This window comes from Eleutherodactylus coqui, chromosome 1, assembly GCF_035609145.1.
Source record: "Eleutherodactylus coqui strain aEleCoq1 chromosome 1, aEleCoq1.hap1, whole genome shotgun sequence".
Taxonomy (NCBI): Eukaryota; Metazoa; Chordata; class Amphibia; order Anura; family Eleutherodactylidae; genus Eleutherodactylus; species Eleutherodactylus coqui.
Genome location: NC_089837.1, coordinates 225,903,916 through 225,911,212, shown reverse-complemented (window position 1 = coordinate 225,911,212; position 7,297 = coordinate 225,903,916).

Below are 7,297 nucleotides of genomic sequence, written 5' to 3'. Positions count from 1 at the left end.
AAGAAATATATGAGTGGTAGGCGCCAGCATTAAAACGTCATCAGCAAGAATGCAAAGCTTATGATGAACCAATGCAACTTTGTTTCCATTAACCCCTTCATGACATGGCCTATTTTGGGCTTAAGGACGCAACAATTTTTGGCGGATTTTCTTCTCCGTTTATCAAAAGTCATAACTTTTTTATTTTTCCGTTGACGCGGCCGTATGAGGGCTTGTTTTTTGCGTGGCGAACTGTAGTTTTTATCGGTGCCACTCTTGGGTACATAGACTATATTGTAAAACTTTTTTTTTTTTTATTAATGATAGCAGGGAGAGAAAACGCATCAATTCTGCCATAGATTTTATTTTATTTTTTTTACAGCGGTACTCATGCAGCATAAATGAGACATTCCATTTTTTCTGCGGACCGGTACGGTTACAACGATACCAAAATTCTTACATTTTTTTTAGGTTTTCCCACTTTTCTGCAATAAAAACCCTTTTTCTGGGTAATCTTTTTTTTTTCTAAATTGCTGCATTCAAAGTCCTGTAACTTTTTTATTTTTTGATGTACGGCACTCTATGAGGGCTTATTTTTTGCAAGATGAGCTGTAGATTTTATTGGTACCATTTTGGGGTACATACGGCTTTTTTGATCACTTTTATTGCATTTTTAGTGAGGCAAAATGCTAAAAATTAGCATTTTGCCTCAGTTTTTTAGCGTTTTTTTTTTGCGCTTTTTTCTGTGCACAGTTAAAAGCATGTGCAACTTATTGTACGCGTCGTTACGGACGCAACAATACCAAATATGTGGGGTTTTATTTTTTTTTTTACTTTTTTTTATGCTAATCTGAGAAAAAGCATTAAAAAATTGTTTTTTTAACTCTTTTTTTACATTTTTTTAAATTCTTTTTTTAATCTTTGTTTTTTTTTTACACTATTTGAGTCCCTCTGAGGGACTTTAACCACTGCCCTGATGATCGCTGGTATCGCTTGTACAGCGATTATAGGCAATACAGGACGCCAGTGTCTGGCGTCCTGTTGCCATGGTGACAGGCCGGGCTCTTGCGATGACATTGCGAGAGCAGGCCTGGAGACACAGAGGGAGCGTGATCCCTCTGTGAACTCTTTCCCTGCCGCGATCTACTTAGATCGCGGCAGGGGAGGGGTTAACAGCGGGGGGCGCATCTCCGATGCCCCCCCGCTGTTGCAGCGGGACGCCGGCTGTGACTGACAGCCGGCTCCCGCTGCGAGAGAGCGCGGGATCTTATGTGATCCCGCGCTATCTCCAGGACGTAAGTTTACGTCCTGTTGCGGGAAGTACCAGGCTGCCAGGACGTAAACTTACGCCCTGCAGCGGGAAGGGGTTAATATTGAGTTTGCTATGGATTTTAATTGCCAAGGGTTCCATGGCTATAATGAATAGGCCGAGAGGGGGGGGGGGACTGAGGGCATAACAAAGAATAGGAAAGTTCTCGAAACAAAAGCCTTTATAGCATTACATGGCATCCTGTGCGGAATCTTTTTGCCCCTCCCTCCATCATAAGAAAAAAAAGGTATATATTGTGCTGAAGGGCAGTCTGCCTGTACTCTGCTTGTGCAGTAAGCAGCAAGATAGCAGCATACTCACAGCAGAACAGCTCAATGAATAAATACTGGACCAGAAGCAAGCTCAGTGCAGAAATATGGCACTAGAGCCAAGCTTATAACATAAATACAGTCTCAGAACCAACTTCAGTACATAAATACAATACCAGAATCAAGCTCATAACATAAATATAGTAGGATAACTAAATAATTGTGTTGCAGGGTACTAATGGGCTGATAGCAGCTCCTCAGTAGAGGAGACAGAGCCAGGAGGAGGAAGATTCATGTAGCTCCCCAAGATGCTGCCATATAGAGGAAGAAGGAGGTAGACCTTACCGGAAGGTTGCTCCCAGCCTACATCTTCATGGTGCCCGCCTCTACAAGCTTGCAGTCAGCATCCTGTGAGACAGCATGGGTCGTCCCAAGAAACCGTTCAGCAATACAAAGTTCGGGCATGTTTCAGCGCTCCTATAAAACATGTAGAAAAAGAGAAAATTAAACAAAGAAAAATCACAAAACATCTGATCAGTACATTTTAGCAAAATAGAAAGAGATCGCCAAGTCTTGAAAGAAGATCTTGGAGCCATTAGACCTTTGTTGTGAGTAGGCACTTCAGAAGGGGTAGATGCTGGGGAGCGATTCAGAGATCTTGATGGAGATCCTGCTGGAATTGTAGGCTTTCAAAACAGCAGTCTCCTGTCATGTTGTGCTCCTGGGACCTGTAGTTCTATGGGTTTCCAGGAGCACTCTTCCACAGGTGTGGGATGACTGAGCCGGCTGGGTGTGTATTGCTCCCGTCAGCCAATCACCACCCTCTGATGCATATATATACCAGTCTTTAGAGGTTGATGGTCATTTATCTTTCTCCTCATTCCCTCCTAAAACCCTGATGTATAGAGTCATGCATGTTTTGCTTGATGTTGCTGCAAGCATGAGGTTCTGCGTGGAATTCCCTCATCTATTGGTGAGAACAGTGTCCTGTTCAGCTTGTATGCCATTTACCATATATGGCGAGCCAGGACCCTAGGTTCCAGAGTAAGGCCATTCCGTATTAGGACAATCACCCCGCTTTCAGGCAGGACTCCGTGAGGTTTAAGTAGTCTTGTTAGAATAGGGACTCATGAGACAATGAGGACACTTGTCGTGGGCTCATGAGCTTAAGTATCTTAGTCAATACGAACCAATACCTCTTATGTTCTTTAGCTGTTCCATCTGCTTATGTGTTTGGTATACTAGATAAGTGTTTTGGCGTTTGCCAGTCATTGTTGGATTTCTGCTTGCAAGTCCCATTTAGTGTTCAGCCTGTTTTGGTGTCCGTTTGTGTGCATTCCCCTTCTATGCTTGTTCGTCCTAGGCATAGTGTAAATTATGCTCAGGTCAGACATGATAGCTCCTTTGGGAGAGGTGTATGGTGTGAATTTTATCCTGAGAGGTAAAGATCCACTTAAACGAAAAACCCCAACGATATTGGATCTGCTTCCACTGCAAAATCTGCAGGTAGCGTTTAAGGCCTTTCTGTTCCTTAATTGTTGCGGAAGCCCAGTCAGGAAATAACTGGTAGTCATGGCCTTGAAAAGTTAGCTTGGAAGAGGCCTAATCTGCTTGAAATAATTGCTCTTTTGTATGAAGAAAATAAAGTTTGAGTATAATATCTTGGGGAGAGCCATTAGGTTTACAAGCATACATCTGTAAAGAAGATACAAGTGCTTAATTGGAATATTTGGACAAAGTTCCTGGAACAAAGCTGTCAAAGTTGATTGCAAATCTGTGATAGACTCAAGAAGACCTTGGTTTCTCAAGTTACCTCTGTTCCTCATATCTTCTAACTTATTATTGAAAAGTTGAATTTCATCCTCTAGTCGTTCTACTTCTTTTTTGGGGGATTTAAGGCCCATGCTGGCATTATGTATAATTTCATCCAAGGCAGATGTGTAATGGCCTAGCTCCTGAATCTCTTTAGTGAGTTTGGTGGTAATGTCAACAGAGACTTTAAACCTCCAGCACATTAGTGCTTTTTGTGTCCATTTAACAGACTACACATAGAAAGCATACCGACCCATATTGTTCAATGCGGCAATACACATTAGCAAGTTTTTTCACGCAGACACAGACTGCGAGAAAAAATTTATCACGTCCACAATTGTGATCAGTTTTATGGACGAGACTCGCCTATTCAGTTCAATAGGGCTAGAAAAAAATGGACAGTACCCGAATACCATACATGTGCTATCTGGATTTTTTTTTACACAGCGTAAATGAACAAGTGAACTGACTACATAAGCCAGACGGGGCTGCACATGGATGAAAAATATCTGTTTTTTTGTGGATGTCATATAAACAGTTTTTTAACACACCTAGCCTTAAACAGTTCTTTCAGTAGCAGGCCCCGTGTCTGTGAAGGAGTGCATCTGGCTGGGAGGCCACTGAAGCTTCTAGGGAGAGGGAGCTCACAAGAGCAGTGTAGAAGAATGAGAGGAATCATCCAGAGGGAGCAAGGCTGGTGTTAGTTTGCAGAGTGAGAACCTTGGCCATTCCTCCATGGTTTATGTTGAGATGGACACATAAATGGAGCATAAAAGGTGAATGGAGGGTTAGACAAGAAGACTAGACACTAAAAAAACAGAAGGGGCCTCTTCAATTATATATGTTGTAAGGTGGGCCCATTTGGATCAAGGCTTATTGAGACTCCCCCACTATGTCACCATCACAGGGTGGACTTGCAAAATTAAAGATATATTCTTTTTTTGGCAGCCCCTTAGAACTTAAAGGGGTTGTCCCGCGCCGAAACGGGTTTTGTTTTTTTTTCAAACACCCCCCCCCCCGTTCGGCGCGAGACAACCCCGATGCAGGGACCTAAAGAAAGCTTACCGGAGCGCTTACCTTAATCCCCGCGCTCCGGTGACTTCTATACTTACCGGTGAAGATGGCCGCCGGGATCCTCTTCCTCCGTGGACCGCAGCTCTTCTGTGCGGTCCATTGCCGATTCCAGCCTCCTGATTGGCTGGAATCGGCACGTGACGGGGCGGAGCTACACGGAGCTACACGGAGCCCCATAGAGAACAGGAGAAGACCCGGACTGCGCAAGCGCGGCTAATTTGGCCATCGGAGGGCGAAAATTAGTCGGCACCATGGAGACGAGGACGCCAGCAACGGAGCAGGTAAGTATAAAACTTTTTATAACTTCTGTATGGCTCATAATTAATGCACAATGTATATTACAAAGTGCATTATTATGGCCATACAGAAGTGTATAGACCCACTTGCTGCCGCGGGACAACCCCTTTAACCCCTTAGTGACCAAGCCTGTTTGCGCCTTAATGACCAGGCTAATTTTTTTTAAATCTGACATGTGTCACTTTAAAATAGAATAACTCAGTTAAGGTTTTGCATATCCAAGTAATTCTGACATGTTTTTTGCCACATATTTTACTTCATTTAGGTGGTAAAATTGGACAGATAGAATTTGTGTATATTTATTAAAAGTGCCAAAATTTCATTATTTCACATTTTCAATTGCAATATCTCAAATATATGTAAACGTACTGTACAAATTTTTGATAAGATATATATTTCCATCTGTGTACTTTATTCTGGAAGCACATTGGAAAAACCTACCTTTTTTTAACCATTTAAGAGACGTACAAATTTAACATTGATTATCAACATTTTGAGGAACACTTTGTTTTCCTACACCAAGCCAAGGTTGCAAAGGCTCATAGGTATCGGAATGGTAGATACCCCCATAAATGACCTCATTTTAAAAACTACACCCCTTCATGTATTCACTGAGGGGAGTCATGAGTATTTTGACCCAACAGTTTTTTTCAAAAGTTAATGCAATTTAGAGAAGAAAAAATTAAATTTCATATTTTTGCAAATATGTTATTTTAAAGGCAAGTTTTTGTTCTATAGTGCACAGGAAAATGAGGATGGATACCCCTGTTTGCCCTGTGTTCAGAAACATACCCATTGTGGCCCTTATATTATGTACTGTATGTATGCACAATGGGTCCCAAATCAAAAGGAGCAGCCAGTGGCTTTCAGAGCAGACATTTTGCTTGAAGGCATTTTAGGCCCCATAGCACACTTGTAGAGCCTTTTAGCAGCCCAAACGACAGAGAACCCCCAGAAATAACCCCATTTTGAAAGCTATATTCCTTAACAAATTTATCTAGGGGTGTACTGTGTATTTTGACCCCATAGTTTTGAATGAATGTAAGCAAAGCAGAAGGAAATAATTACGATTTTCATTTTTTTTGGAATTGTGTCATTTTGAAAGCAGTTTTTTCTTCGTATAGCAAACATATGAATGTAGGCTTTCTTCCAAAAAAGGATCCCCCTGTTTGTCCTGTGTTCAGAAACATATTCATTGTGGCCCTAATCTTATGTCCGTTTGCATAACGGGGCCCAAACTGAAAGGAGCAGTGGGTGGCTTTCAGAACAGACATTTTGCTTGAAGGTGCTTCAGGCCCCATTGCCCACTTGTAGGGCCCTTGAGCGGCCAAAACAATGGAGATCCCCCACAAATGACCCCATTTTGAAAACTTGACCCCTTAATGAATTAATCTCGGGATGTACTGCATATTTTGACCCCACAGTTTTTGAATGAATCTAAGTAAAGCAGGTGTGGCGATCTCAAACAGAAGGCGTTCAACAAGCTGCTCCTGGAACTGCAGGAAGGCGAGCATTTCTGGGGGCTTCTTGTAAATTACGTCCACATTACAGATAGTGGTCTAAATAATGCCGGGCTTACACGGCCGCCTGTGGAATTTGCTGGCGGAGACCCCCAGCGGATCCCAGCAGTGAGCCCCGCTCTGGCTCTGCATACGTCCACGTAATGTACTGTGCATTCGTCACGTTGGGGTTCAAATGCCTCCTGGGATCGGTAAGGGGAGATGGAACTTTTTAAAAAAACTTTTACGTGATCGCCATTATCCATTGGATAATAGCGATCACGGGACCAGGAACCACACACCGCGGCACCCCGTGACATCTCTAGGCTCTTGGCTACCCTCGGTAGCCAGTAACAGGATGATTTTAAATTTAACGGACAATTCTTGACTTTTGCGCATGCGTCCGCCATTTTGCTGGCAGGCGCATGAACCAAAGCTGGGAAAGGTCCATGGATAAAGATCAGATCAGAGTGCAAATTCAGCGGTCCTTAGGTATATAATTTTATCGCCTCATAGATACAATCTTTTAAACTATTTCTTTTTACATTTTTTTACTTTACATTATCACCGTTATCCAGTGAATAATGGTGATCACGTGACTGGGAACCGCATACAGCGGTCTCCGGTGACAACACCCTTCACTGGACTATCTCTGACAGCCAGGTGCAGGAAGATTTTACATTTGCCAGGCGCTTTGACCTTCTGCCCATCCATGAAAGCAGCTGAAAATACTCACCCCTGACCTCCACGATATCCCACAGCGATCTGCACAGAAGCCCGTGGCAGGTGCAGATCGCCATGGGACATTGTGGAAGTCAGAGGGGAGTATTTTAAGCTGCCCTCATGGATCCAATCCATGAGGGGGGCTGAAACTAACTTTTTTGACGTTTTTTTTAACTTTTTCATAATCGCCGTTATTCATTGGATACCATAGATCACAGGCCCCGCGGACTGCTCACCACGGTCCCAGGTGACCTCTCTTGCCTCCCGGCTACCTTCAGTAGCCGGAAGCCAGGAGATTTCAAATTTCCTGGTCCTACCAGCCTTCTGCACATGCG